Source organism: Cupressus sempervirens, chromosome 3 (genome assembly GCF_028749045.1).
Source record: "Cupressus sempervirens isolate cs-2001-9-10 chromosome 3, ASM2874904v1, whole genome shotgun sequence".
Lineage (NCBI taxonomy): Eukaryota > Viridiplantae > Streptophyta > Pinopsida > Cupressales > Cupressaceae > Cupressus > Cupressus sempervirens.
Window position 1 is genome coordinate 301,561,686 of NC_143120.1, and position 16,538 is coordinate 301,578,223.

Consider the following 16,538-nt stretch of genomic DNA (forward strand, 5'->3'; position numbering starts at 1 on the left):
TTTTAATTAGTTGCAACATCAACTAACATTGAAACCCAAATTTCTTATTATAAAAAAATTATCCATATATTCTATTAGCATGTGTCATAATCTTTCTCCATGAAACCAATCCATGAAGATTATCTATCATATTATTAGAAAAATGGAAATTATGTTCATACACTTTAGTATCATTCAAACATGTTTCTTCAATGCTTGGTGTTTCTATGTCTACATTCATATAATTTTTGTTTTCAATTGGAATTTCATTTTCAATGTTATTTGGACTTTGAATCTCATTTTTCATTTTTTATTGGTATTTCTTTTGTGGCTTGCATTTCTATTGGAGTTTTTTGTGCATGATCATTTAAAAATATATTGTCATGATGAAAACCTAAATTATTTAATCGTAACCTACTTGTACAAAATCACCAATTTCATCATGATAATAAACTTGAGGGTTTGGACACATACCTATATTAAATGTTTGATTAGAATGTGTGCTTGAATCTCCTTGTATTGGGTTCTCTACTTCAACTCTTCATCTATTATGGTATCCTCAATTTCCTTTGCTTCTAAAATAATATTTGAAATTGAAGACCCAACATTGATCAACTCTCTAGTTATTTGTCTTCTTTCTTGTTGATGTTGTGCTTCCTTCTCTTTATTTGTTGTAATCTCCTCATTTCTTAAAACTTACATTTTCTTCTTTCTTTGTTGTTTAGATCCCATGTTCACACCAAGTTTGAATTTAAATCAATCAAAGCTTGCAAAATAAAAAGGATGACAAGAAAGTAAAATAATATGTCAGTAATTTGTCATTACAACTTAGGACTATCAAACAATGATTATAATGATTATTTAGTGATTTTTGGGTCAACTTTTGGTACCCAATGACTATGTATGAATCAAGTGCCCAATTTATAATTTAGGCACCCAATTTTTAAATAATTGGGTACACAATACTTTAAATTATTGGGTGCTCTATTCTTACAATGTCTAAATTACAATCAGGCACCCAATTTTTGAATTAAGAATTGGGTGCCCAATTCTAAAGTAATGGGTAGGAAATTCACATTAGCATTAGGTTTTTCCTTGGGGAAAGGCATGGTACAAGCTTGGTGGGACCAACCAAGCATGTGCCTTTATCAATCAAATTTTTAATATGGCAATTAATTGACGATTTCAGACATTGCCATAGTTTTTATAAGATCTTCCTTATCAATTTTTTTTTGACAAAACAAACACCCATTATAGATCATATTGTTCTCATTTTAAAAATGTAAATTTTATAGTGTCATGAGTTCATTTTTTATTTTTGCATTATTTATTAATAAAAAAGTGCCACCTAAACATAAAATAGTGCGGTTCACTAAAACTTTAATATTTTTTTTGAATTTTTCATATTTCTTAAATTAATTTACATGTCACCATTCTACACAAAATTCTTTTGAAGTTTTAAAAAAAAACTGAAAAACTTAAATTTTGAATAAATTACGGTGTCTGTACATAAGAGATTTTAGCAGTTAGCTTAATTATCAATTAAAAATTAACTATAAAAATGAGAAAAATTATTCTCATTGATCTTTGGTGTGTTAGGTAACTTCTTTTAAAAGGATTCACAAAAATTCATTTAGTTATGTCAAATTATGGTGTCCATACATGAGTATGGTATTATCCTAAAACATGTATTTTGAAAATGTGTTTTCTAAAGATCCATAGGAAACAAAAAAATGTCATATAAATACTCAAATAAATTACATATTCAAAAATTAGACTAAGCTATACAATTTCTATTACTAAATTTTTCGATATTCAAACTATAAGTGCCTCAAATTCTACCATCATTTGACAAGAGAATCTAAATGTAGAAACAACACTTCCACATTGTGGCCTAAACTGAGACTCAACTTCTTTCATTGATGGGTAACTTAAGCCCATTCCACCATAGGCCTTATCTAGTGCCCTTTTATGATGTAATTCATGCCCATTCCACCATCGGCCTTACCTAGTGCCCTTGTATGATGTAGCTCATGCTCATTTCATCATAGGATTTACCTAGTACCCTTGTATGTTGTAGCTCATGCTCATTCCACTGCAGGCCTTACGTAATGCCTTTGAATGATGTGGCATAGTCCATTCCACTGCATGTCTTACCTTATCTTGTGAATAAATATTTTTTTTCTCTCTATTCACTTCTCAATTTATAATGATCACTTTACTGCCTACCATTATGTCTTACAGAGGTTCATCTTCAAGTTTGGTTCTCTTATAATACCCTCAAATGAGAACATTGATGATTTCCCAATTTGGGTTATATTAAATTTATTTATATTCCATGAGCTTCTTATTATAGATATTCACATATCTTACATCTCATTTGATGCCCCGTGTTTGATTCTTTCTTTTACTTGTAAACTATAAATCTGTTCAAAAATTTATATGTTGTCTTCCACAAAATTATCTTTATAATTTAATTATAAGACTCTAAAACATGATCACAAGTGTTGACATTCATGAACAATTATGTTTCTCATAAAAAATTTCATATATATTTCCAATTATTTCTTATAGCCTTACTTCAATTATACTTCTCCAAGGTTTATTTTTTCCTTGATGGAAAATTAATACTTTATTGATGTTGCTTCATGTATTCCCCATCCTACAAAGTATTAATAAAATGCCTCTTTAATGAACCCAAAGGTAAAATCACATCCTTTTCTTAAAGAATCTTTGATGATAATTGAGATCACATCTTCTCATTAATCTTGTACTTTATTGTAAGTATACTTTAATTGATGATTGATGTGGCCAATTGTTATTGTTATAGCTTTAGTAGACATTAAAGTGTCATTGCTTACACATCTCTTGTATTTTATGTGTTAAGAGAGATATATTTCCTAGTAACTTTGACTCATTGATTTGCTTCAATTCTCCCATCCATACTAAACATCTCTTACTTTGTATACATCTCATTATTTTTAGTTCCTACCATAGCACGAAACTATTGCCAAGAGTGGAACATTAAATTGTAATTAAACTTTATGGCCATATCCAATTAGAATGCAAGGTTTTATTTCATAAAATTCTGTTTCATCACAACATATAACAAAGTTGCATATTCTTTACCAAATATTTTCCATATAAAATAGTTTTTCACCTTTCATTGGTTTTGGAAGAGGTTGGCTGGAGTAACCCCAAAAATCGAGACAAGAGAAGGCACTAATTGTGAAGAGAGGACTGTGAAAAGCAGTGCATTGTAATGATTGCAGGTGGCTGTCACTAACAACGAAAATATGAGTACACATGGCATTTAGATTTTCCCATGCAGATGTGACGTACTAAATTAAATTGTTGTCCATACATTTGGTATGGCACATGGTAACATCAACTCTTTACAGTTATCGACAACACAGGCGTCTGACTTTTGATTAGTAGGGGCTTCCACTTTCAATAATTTAGTCTTGTTGGGTCTGTTCGTTCAAATCCTAAATCAAAAATAAGCGGGAAAAGAACATTTCCAGTCATTCAGATGTGGTGCAGATCCATTATTTAGACTGATGCGGGTTCCAAATTGGGCAAAGGTTTGCAGAATGAATGATATAAACATCACTATACCACTTACTTTGTTTAAATCTCTGCAACGAAGTAGTGATACATTGTGTGTGATTAAATTTTCGTTAGTCATTTTAGTAATATATTATGTTCTCCTTTCTAGAGTGATGGATTCAGGCATTGAGTTGTGTCTACTGTTAGAGTTGAAAGCTTTATATGTTTGAAGTGTTTTCCATGAAAATGGCTATTACGTTTGCCAGTATGTCTTCCCTAATATATTTATAAAGTGAAAAAATCTATTAGTAAATTTAAGTGGTATCATAATTTTTCACTATTTTATCGATTTTAGTGGAATCATCATTTCTACCAGACATCCAGTTACTTCAATGTAACGTTATTTCAATCTAACGTAAAATATAGAAGAGACATGGGGCATTCTGTGGAGCGACACATTTTGTTTTCTATTTCAATATACTTATAGATTTCACAGAAAAAAATATGGCATTATTGCAAAAGTTGTATTCTTTTGTTCGCAATTTAAAACTACCCATGATTTTAGTGCAATTAGCAAAGTATAGAATACTAACAATGTTTTGGTACTTCTATTTGATTTGGCCAGCATAAAAATTTAGCAATGTGTTGATCTTACTATTTATATTTAGGTTGCATGATGTGCATGGAAGTTTTATAGGATTATAGTTCTCTTGACTATAAAGGTTTGTTGCCTATTTCATTTATTAAATACATAAAAATGTAAATGTAAATCAGTTTTCTGAAGATTTTTATTGAACTTTTCGTCAAGTACTCTATGTATATTTTCATTTCTTGCAAATCCAACAATTTAGGGGTATGCAACCATATTATCTCTTACTAAAAGATAAAAATAACAAAATGAGTAATATAGGTATGAAGGCCTTGATCGTTAATTTCTTTTGGGTGAAAAAACTTAGTATACATGGATGTAAAAACCAAAATAAGGTTGTAAATAAATTTGGTTAACATAAAAAGCATGAGAAGATATTTATTAAGCTTAGGTTGAAGCAAACATTTCTATACAGAAAATTTGCTTAGAAGGTCAGATCATTAGTCACTTATCTATCAAAAGGGATGATTGTCAAGGGGAGCCTATAAAACTGTAAAGCATAAATTGTATATTGTCTTTGAAAGAAAACATGTAGTGATGAAAAGCCAATCACATGTTAGAATAGGGTATAGATATTCTTCTATTCATTGTGAATTTAATCTAATAGCATATTTAAAAAGGTTAGAAAAGGTATGAATATTATTCTATTCATTTCCAATATAATTCAATATTATCTTCAAACAGGTTATAGAACAAGATATGAATATGTAATGGACACCTAGGAATGCCCAAAAGCTCAACCAACTGCTGAAATTATATTAATTCTAAGAATGTTGCAATCAATTACAAAGAGATGTATTCCAAAGGCCAAACTCCAAGGGAGTGACATCTAGAATGTTACAAGAGAGGATGAACGTCCTCTATTGCCAAGAAAGATATGTGATTCACACATCCAAGCTCTTATCAAATGCAAGTCATAATCATCCGATACAATAATCCAATGATCAACAATGAAACTTTTAGCCCTATTTATCCTTTTCTTCATCCTTTTGGAAGGAACTAAAACATTAATTAATTGCAAGAGCTAGAAGCTTCCTCCTTCCAATAATTAATGCATACCCTAGAAATTCCTCTCTGGCAATAATTAATTAAATCACGAGAAGCTTCTGTCCTTCCAATAATTAATACATACCCTAGAAGCTATTAATACAAAGTCACCTTTTAATTTTAATTGAATGACTTTAATTTTTTTATCCTCCACTTAGACTTTGGAGAACGTGAGAGCTAAAAGATGGGATCATTACAAATCCGCCCTCCTTGAAATTGCTTGTCCTCAGCAATTAAGTACCATAATGAACTCCAACCTCCACCTAGATCCCAATTGAAGTAATATGTGATATCCGTATTAAACAAACTGCAAATGAACATCATTAAGACCAACCACATGTCCTGCAAGTTAGCTCCCAAAACTTGAGCTGATGAAGTATAAGTCTAGATGTCACCAGAAGGCAGCTCCATAGAAGATCTATGAAATCTCTTCTTCCCAACTGCTGCAATGCAAGAATAAATCTTTTTAGATGGTGAAAACAAAGCCCAACTCCACTCAGGAGAGTGATCAATATCAACCATAAACATCAAATTGTCATAAGACAATGTGGCATCCATGTTGAACATAGTACTATCACAGAAGTGAACATCAACACTTTGTTGATCGATAGTATAATATGACTATGTCACTCTATCACTCACCTCATTAGCAATAACAGGTGTACTATCATCAAAGCACACATCTACAACTGCATGCATATTGCCAAAATCTTGTTGGATGGTTCAACTGACATAGAAGTGGCTGCTGATATGATAGTATCCTTGCATTCTTCTAATCCCACATCCATGGACTCCATATCACCAGCATCATAGCTAGGTGGCTCTATATGTGTCTCAATCCCACCTAACGAATCAACTACCTTTTGCTCTAGAGCAACATACAAATCGTCAATGTTGATGCCCATCTTTCTAGCCATTAGATGTAACATCATATCCATTCTCCTATTTTGCTCCTCTAATGTACACAGTAACCTGAATATTACATTTTCTTGGTCAAAACTGGTAGTTCTATCATCTCGATCACCCATGTTGTTGTCTTGTTCAAAGAATGTCTCCTCTGTGTCTGTATGACTGGATTGTATGTCCCTCTGCACAAACAAACTATCCCATTCATTAAGCGAGTCGAAACTCCAACTTTGTCTTGCTCTAGTATTGCAAAACTTATAAAGCCCTTGTCGCATGCTCAAACATAAATGTATCAAATGCAAGTCATAATCATCCGGTCCAAAATCTCATGCTCCACAATGAGACTTTCAGCCCTATTTATCCTTTTCTTCATCCTTCTAGAAGGAACTAAAACATTAATTAATTGCAAGAGCTAGAAGCTTCCTCCTTCCAATAATTAATGCATACCCTAGAAATTCCTCCTTGGCAATAATTAATTAAATCACGAGAAGCTTCCATCCTTTCAATAATTAATACATACCCTAGAAGCTATTAATACAAAGTCACCTTTTAATTTTAATTGAATAACTTTAATTTTCTTATCCTCCACTTAGACTTTGGAGAATGTGAGAGCTAAAAGATGGGATCATTACAGAATATTCTTCTATTCATTGCAAATTTAATATATTACTGTCTTTAAACAAGTTAGAACAATGGATGAATATTCTTCTATTCATTATGAATTTATTCTAATATTATCTTTAGACATGTTACTATAATTTCCAATATTGAAAGATGATTTTCTATCTCAACTTTTAGGGATTTTTTTTCACAATTTTTGGCCCCAATCTTTGGAAGATTTTTCTAGGGGTTCAATCAATACAAATATTGGATAAAAAATTATGAATTTGAACATACTTTTGCTAGTGTATGTGAAATGTATTAGATTTGATACTTATTTTCTTTAATCATTAGATACTTATAGGATTCTAACTGTTGATGCATAGTTTTTTGGTAACATGCTCACACTCCTCCAATGAAATGTGTTTTGTATTATAGTTCTCTAGAATACCATATATAAATAGATGTTATCAAAGTTATAGTTGAAACCAATAACAATTCTATAAAAATTAAACATTATTGTGATCATTGACATTGGCAAGCATTTGTATTATAGTTCTCTATAATACTATATATAAATATATATTATCAAAGTTATAGTTGAAACCAATAACAATTCTATAACAACTAAACATTATTGTGATCATTAACATTGGAAAAAAAATAAATTAGTTATCTCAACTTAGTACTTTTATACTCCAACTCTATGTTTATTAGATATCAAAAAACAAAATGAGATCGACTAGTTCTAGATTTAAAAAAATGGTAATGTGTGTAGAAATTGAATTTTTTTTGTAAAGATACTTTTTCTCAAAAAGTTTCTAAATTATAATAAAAGATGACACATGGTGTCTAAAATAGTATTTTAAAACCATATTATAATATATGTGAAAAAATATATTCAAATTCATTATATATTTATTAGAGAAGACAGAAAAGAACTCATTAAGTAGAATAAATAGTAAAAAGTATGAGTAGCTATGGCTATCATGCTCATATTTTAACCATGTTGCTTCCTTATTAGTCCCAGTATAGATCTAAATTATTATATTTTTCCTCAGGAAAGTAACATCCTCCTCAAAATGTATCATGGTATTCATTAAGACCCATACTCTTGGAAAATAGAGTTCATTCTCCTTCTAGACATCTACAACAATGAGGTTTGTAAAACAATGTTTTATCCAATTTGTCTAAAGGATACAATTGGCATGTTGAAATCCCTCATATGGCATGATCTTCATTTTTCAAATGTGTAAATCTATAGTAGAAGTCATGAGGTAACTAATAATGAAAAATTTTCTTTATTAACGAACTATTTTATGATGATGACACAAAAAATTTGGAGATGATTATAGTGGTTCTTTGGTATTGTTTTTAAGAATATCTATGTAGATTTTTAATCCTTTTTGTGTTGGCAATATGGTTAGTTAGATGTCTAGTGATTTTTCATTCATGGAAACATGTTTTCAACATTTCATTTATGCATATATAGATAGAAAATTGTCTAAGTGTTAGACAGTTTGTAGTAGTATAGAGATAGATATGATGTGTACAAATGACACACTTTGAAATAGTTTATGCATAGTTGAGGATAGCTTTATAACAATGTCATAATGATTCGTTAGGTGCGCAGATGTGTACGGTTAGAGAATTGAGTTGTATGGCTTAAGGAATTATTTTGGTAACAAAATAAAATTAGTAGGTCGTGATGAGCTGACTTTGTGAATATAAATCCATAATATATTTTATAATATGTTAAGCACTTGTGAAGACATGAAGTTTGAATGAGAAGAAAATTATTAATGTGTGAGGTATAAGTAACGATCTTACCATGCATAGATAAAGTGCAATTTGTATGATATGCGAACTATTGTACAAATAGCTTGAAAGATATATGAGCCTTATTTGATGTGAGATCTGATGTATGATCAAAGAAAGTGTGAATTACAGAAGTGATAAGGTATTGTTTCTATATCTATTCTCGTGAAGAACCTTATTGTATAATTGCATGTTAGGTCAGTGGTCTCCTCTTGCATACATTGTATTTTTTCTACCAAGCCCTAATATGTTTGAACCAACTTCTAACAGATTTGAGACTTCTAACAAGGCCTAGTTCTCTAACAAAGACTTGAGACACTATATGTACTTGATAGACTCCTAACAAGGTCAATATCCTTAACAAGATTCTTTTGTTTAGTGGATCATCTAGTGGGTATCATCCTCACTGGGGATTTCCCTTGGCCAAGGTTTTGCTAGTTAACAAATAATGGTATTATGAAGTCTCTTTATGCATGGTTATATTTACTATTCAATATTATTAGTTTACTTTCATATGCATGTGAGCAAAATTTTGTAGAATACTGATTCACCCCCACCCCAGTATTATCTATGTCTAACACGTTGTAGCCTCTTTTAGATGGAGCACCTCAAGTAGTGGTAATGTTCAAATAAATTAGCACCCAATTTAATAACAGTAAGGACCTCAAACTTTAATGGAATTCAATTTAAAAAAATTAGGGTCTCACTTTTTTTTGTCCTGGATTGAATGCTAGTCCATCCTATATAGACTATTGATGGACACTACTAGTCACTAAGAATGTGATTGTCTGCATAATGCCCTCTATGGTGTATTAGGATGTGAGTCTCTCAACTATTGCATCACTTTATAAATTTTTGACCTTATCTAGTGATTAAATGATTTAGTTTTAACCAATATTTATAAATTACACACAATAATTTTCTTAATATTTGTAAAACATTACTTCTTATCTAAGTAGACTTGTGCATTTTTTAAGCTCTTAAATTTTTTAAATTATTTGTCTCACTAATTATTGGATAAAATATTTGAGGTCTTATAGATGAATTTTGTGGAAGACACATGATATTTTTCCTCCTATTTTATAGGACTTTTCATTCCTTTTTTATAAACCACAATTAAACTAATTACACTTTAAACTTCATAATCAACAATTTATATATATAAGCAATGGTTTATTGTACAACTATAAACTTGTAAAGCCTATGTACAATTTTGAGGAATTTCATTTACGCTTGTACAATTTGTGATGTATTATAAAAAAATTCTCTTTTTAATTTACAATATATATTGTTGCACTTTAATTATTTGTTCCAATTATATTAAATCTTATATTTTCTACATATAATTTTTTTATTCATATCATGATATTAATTATGAAAATATTAAATTTATACTCATGCTTATGATACAATTCATAATAAATTTCTAAATGTATACTTAAAAACTTCAATTTAATAAAATAGATATAGAGAACAATATACACAAAAATTATACTATAGTTGTTTATAATCTTTCATTATGATTAATACTTTAAAATAGAATATATAATCTAAAATTAGGAAAAGAACTAATTTATCTATTTTTAAACAAACACATATATACAGTATCATAAATATTATACATGCCATTATATCTCTTTATCTTCTACATTATCTAATAATGAATTTATCACTAATACATATTTTTTAAAATAAATCATTTAATTATTATTATTTTTATTATAGATATTAGAAAGTCAAACACTTATATTATATTATATTTTTAATTATTTTTTATTAGTAATATATTAAAATGTTAAATCATATTTTTTTATAGAAATCATGGGGCCTACCACGATAGCACCTATTTCAAAGATATAGGAGTTCATAGGACTATAGATTTGAAAATATAGAAACATGTCATTTTAAAAAATTTAGTTGATCATTATTTTAAAAAATAAAGCTTTAAAGGAAAAGGAGTGAAAAAAAAAAAAGGAGCAACATGAGCTCTAAAGAGCTGGAATCCCACCTTGTGTAAAAATGATGAAGTATGAAATAAGGAAAAAAATATGTATATATAATTGTCGAAGACTTTCTAACATATATCATTCATTGGTTGTTACAACTAGGAGTCAAATAATTGATTGCAATTGGACTAAGAAAGATAACCATTACTAAAATAATTATTTTAAATAGAAAAGGGAAAAGCAAAACTTAAAAATAGTTAGAAAATTCATCGTAAAACTAAATTTTAGAAAATGTCACAAATTAAAACTTGATGTCAAATAATGAATTTTTGACAAGGATAATACTAATTGTAAATAGCTTAAACCAGCCATATAGTTACAATTTAACTAGCAAAAATATAAGAGCTAATTATATTAAAACTAGAAATAAAAATAAAATGGTTGTATAATATTACAAATGAAGTTTAATTCATAATATTTTAAGAAAACTAATTATAAAAATACAAGTGAGAAAATAAATCTATATCAATGTGTACACCTACAAACCAGAGCAAAATACTCTATATAGAATTCTGTGCCACTTGCCACCACTTCATGTATTGACATGATTGTTGAGCTTTTTTTTTTTTTGGAATTATTTGAATAAAAAATTATAAAAATTCATCAGAAAAAAAACTTCCACCAATGAAAAATTAGAAATTTTATAAGGAAAAATTCAAAAATCGTTTTAATAGACATCAATTTTACAACCATAATATATAACAAATGGTTTACTCTTTTAAACAGAAACTGATGTATGAACTGATAGAAAGAAGAGATTGAAAACTATAGTCTTTGCCTATAAATAGGCAGGACTAATAACATAAAGATATGTCCCTAGAAAAAATTACTTTACCAGTTGCTATTAGTCAAATTTATGGCTCCTACATTACAACCACCATAAACTCTCTATGATCTCTCAAGCTTATAATCACATCTCCATCCTTGTATTACTTCAAATATATTCTCCAATGCTAATTTCTTTAAGAATTTAATCCTTTTTCTACTATTTTTTCATCCTAATTCTAATGATACCCTAATCTATAAAATGATGTAATAGTATAAAAACTATTCATTACATATAAACAATTAAATTTATAATATTTAGGGCAAGTACATAGCCACTATGTGGCACTTGTTCAATATGATTTTCTTTGATATTTAAGAAGCTTTAATGATAAAAAATAATAAATAATTAGACCTTGTAATTGCTCCTTCCTCCTCCGCTATCTACAAAAATCACCCTACCTGAACTTAATAGAAACTATGTTGCACTAGAGCTCTTTTTATTTGTGTGTACTCTTTGTTAATACACTATTTGATTGTTTTGTTTATACACCATTTGATTGTTTTCTTATCCCTGGTTGATATCAACTAGTCTCCCCACTTGTCAACATCATACAAATATTATGTCTATCATTAATGTCACTTAAAGACCTAAGATTTCTCCTTGACTGACATTTTCTTAAATCAATGAATTAGTACCAATCAAATATCCAAATGAATGCAATCCTCCAATATTTAAAAGTATTCGCCCAAGCATTACTTTGATTCATTAAGACCAAAAGAATAGGCTTTTTTGTTTATGTACCCTCTTCATAACAAATCCGAGTATGGAAGATATTGACTAATCATCAACATTTAACATTATCAGATTTCTCCAATCCATGTCTAAAATCATCAATAGTTCAGTCGATGAATTCTCAATTGTCATAAGGTTATAAATTATTTTTTGTATAGAAGAGTACTAAGTTTGGTTCATAAAAACTAATTGTTCCCTATGATTCATGTTTAAAATTAATGTGATGATAGCTTCCAAAAATTTCTTTACTTGCATCCAGAGATGGTTTACCTAATAGATAATATATATAATTTCATTTCACATCAATCAATATTTCAAGGTAGTATTGTTTTCTATTGATTCTTCGAAACTGATCCATCTATTGTCACAGACTTCTTAAATATATTGATCACTCCAATTTTATCTGATCACTTCATTGCTAACCTCATTTTGATATTTGGTCTTTGGACAATCGAGATTCCTCTGAAAAATCTCTATGTTTTCTTTTTAACTCCTTGTAGGTTTGATTATGATTTTCTCTATTTATTATTTATAAATATTGCATTGTCAAATTAGATAGGATTGAGCTAAGGATATGTTGCATTGTCAAATTAGATAGGATTAAGATTAAGGATATATTTCGTTGGTAGAATAGGAATAGAATTAAGATTGGATGTATGTCCTTTAAAGATTTATCTTGATTGGTGGTGTCCATGTGAGATAGCGAGAATGCAAGCTTATCTCGTATTATACACTATGCTTCAATTTTTAGTTCAGGTGTCATGCAAGAAACTATTAGGGAGGGATTTTCTTAAGTGCTTATTAAACCTACACCCTACAACCTTTCCTCATGTCATTCCTTCACGTCCATATGATCATTTTCATTAATAATTAATCTTGCAGTAGTGGCAAAGATGATCAACATTTACTTCCACCCATGTAGATTTAGGCTTTCACAATATTCTAGGTGAGAGAAGAGAGGAGAATCACGGTGCACAGCTTCATACAGGGGTTTTTCAAAACTTTTCCATTCACCAAAGCTATGCAGATTTAGGCTTTCACAATATTCTAGGAAAGAAAAGAGGGGAGAATCGAGATACATAGCTTCAGACACTGGTGATGACTATATTTAAAGCTCTAGCTTCCAACTACCAAGGCTTCTTCTGTGAGAAATATTATAAAATCAAACTTAAACTCACAACCCTAAACCTAAAATTTTGCTTGGTACTTAAAAATTGCTTGGCACATGAAGGTGTCGAGTGCTAGTTTTGCTCGGCACTTGAAGGTGTTGAGTCACAGATTGCTCAACACTTGATGGTGCCGAGTGATAGGTTGCTCGGCACTTGAAGGTGTTGAGTGATAGGCAACAGGTGCCGAGTGAGCTCTGCGCTCAAAGAAATAATACTCAACGAAAATGGATGCTGAGTAAGCACAGATCCAAAGGAAATGCTTGGCAACAATAGATGTCAAGTGAGCTCGGCTTCAACTAAAAAAGTGGATGCTAAGTGTTCTATTCAACTAAAAAAATTATAACTTAAGAAATTCCAACATGAATGCTTTCACCATTAAAACCAGAGAGCCAAAGCTTTATGCTTTCAACCAAACTTGTCGAATGCAATGAATAGAAGAGGAAGATAGATACAAGTATGCCTACTTGCTTTCTATTCAATCTTTCATTAAACTATTACAAAATCTAGGAGCATTCGGCTTCAACCAGAAAACCCTAAAATAACCCTAAATTGATAACACTTCAAAAAACTTTAAACCTGCAACTCTAATGGCTGCATACAATGGTGCCTAGAGCAATCACTACTTCAATAGGACAAGTTTAGCAATAACAAACTTACAAAGAGAATAGGGGAAACACGTACAACTGAAGGCACAAACTTCTTTTCTTCTTCCTTCTTCTGCTCTACTTTGCAACTACTGATCTGCTTGAACTCTTTAAAATGAATGTAGAAACATTCATTTTTGTCACATCCTTCCTTTCCCTCTCAATGTTCAAATTTCAAACTTACCTACCAAAAATAAATGCCTGCTGACCATGGATGCCTGCGGGAAGCAAATTGATAGAGTAGATGGGTGTGGGGCTCAAGGACAACCTGCAGGCATTTGACATTTAAATTTCCAACACTCCCCCTTTGTCCTGAGCCAAACAAGCAAGGATCACAACTAATCCAAATCAACTACACCAAGACTCTCTCTTAAATTTACAAAAGTTTCAATGCCTAATGGCTTGGTGAAAATATCTACTAGTTGCTGCTCTGACTTGCAAAATTCCATCTTGATATCCCCATTCTCCACCAACTCTCTGATGAAGTGATATCTAATTTCTATGTGTTTGCTTCTCCCATGAAAGACTGGATTCTTGGACAATGCAATTGATGAGATATTGTCACAATAAATTGTGATTCCAACCTCTTTCCTTTCATTCAAATCTATCAAGATCCTCCTTAGCCAAATTGCTTGAGATGCTACTACATTTTCTGCTATATATTCAACCTTTGTTGTAGATTGAGCAACAATAGGTTGCTTCTTGGATGCCCATGAAATTGTACCTGATCCCATATGAAACATGTATCCAGAAGTGCTTTTCCTATCATCTATACTTCCAGCCCAATCACTATCGGTGTAACCAACCAACTTGAAATAATCTTTGCAGTATACAAAATCCCAAATCCCTTGGTATCTTTCACATACCTTAGGATCATTTTTCCCACTTGCTAATGGGAATCCTTTGGTGTTTCCATAAATCTGGAAATCAGACTTACTGCATGCATTAGGTCTGGTCGAGTTGTAGTCAAATACATTAGACTTCCAACCATACTCTTGTATAATGTTGGATCCACTCTCTTGCTAGAGTCTTCTTTGCTCAACTTTAGACATATTGCTGTTGGTGTGGGGGCTACCTTACTATTTTGCATTTTAAATCTCTCCAAGATCTGCCCTACATATTTTTCTTGAGAGATGAAGATGCCATTATGCATTTGTTTTACTTCTATGCCTAGAAAATATTTTAAGAGACCTAGGTCTATCATTTCAAATTCACTTTTGATGGCCTCTTTAAACTCACCAATTAGAGCCTTGTCATTACCAATAAAAATCAAGTCATCCACATACAAGACAACAATCAATACATTACCATCTGCTACCTTGATGTAAAGAGTGGGCTCACCATTGCTTTTGCTAAAGCCATTGCTCATCAAATATGAGTGAATCCTACTGTACCATGCCCTTGGAGCTTTCTTGAGCCCATAAAGAGCTCTCTTCAATCTATATACTTTGTTCTCTTCACCTGCAACTTCATAACCAGTTGGCTGCTCCACATATACTTCTTCTTTCAATACACCATTTAAGAAGGCAGACTTCACATCCATTTGAAATACCTTCCATTTGTACTAAGCTGCAATCTCTATGACAACACGCACGGTTTCCATTCTTGCAATGGGAGCATATGTCTCATCATAGTCTCTTCCATACTGCTATTTGTATCCCTTTACTACCAACCTTGCCTTATGCCTATCAATCTTGCCTTCAGCATTGCATTTGGTCTTGTAGACCCATTTCACTCCAATCACATGCTTTTTGGGAGGCAAATCAGTTAGCTCCCATGTCTCATTCCTTTCTATAGCATCTATCTCCTCATCCATGGCTTTACACCATTTCTTTTCTTTGATTGCTTCTTTAAAATATATTGGATCACTATGAGACAATAATACAAAATTAACACTCTCATCATAATCTTCATACCTTTCATCTTGGTATATCTCTCTAAGACTCTTGGTCTTTCTTGGTAATAGGGAGGAGAGTGTAGGATCAAAATCTTCATTGCTGTTGCATTGCCGACTAGCTCTGTCTTCACTGGTACTCGACACTAACACTTGGTCATGCCTAGAGGAGCTTGGCAAGAACTGAAGCCGCTTGCCTTTTCTTCTATCTGCTCCTTGTTCTTTTTGTTCATCAGCATCCTCTTCATTCATAATTGGCACTTTACTTGAAGTGCTTGGTGACTCATCAATTGAACCATACCAAGACTAATTTTCAAGAAATTCCACATCTCTTGAAAGAGTCATCTTGTTGTTCAATGGATCATTCAATCTATATGCCTTTGATTTTGAGTTGTACCCTGTGAAGATGAACTTCACACCTTTGTCATCCAATTTCTACCTTTGCTCTTTAGGCACATGAGCATATGCAACACATCCAAACACCCTTAGGTGTTCAACCGTCCATCTTCTTCATGACCATGCTTCCATTGGAATACTATCATGAACTGCCTTTGTAGGACACCTATTAATTAGGAAAACTATTGTTGCCATAGCCTCTCCCCAAAATTCAGTTGGAAGACCTTTCTCTTTCATCATGCTCCTTGCAATTTCAACAATGGTCTTGTTCTTTCTTTCAGCCACTCCATTCTGCTGTGGTATGTAGCTGGTTGTGAGCT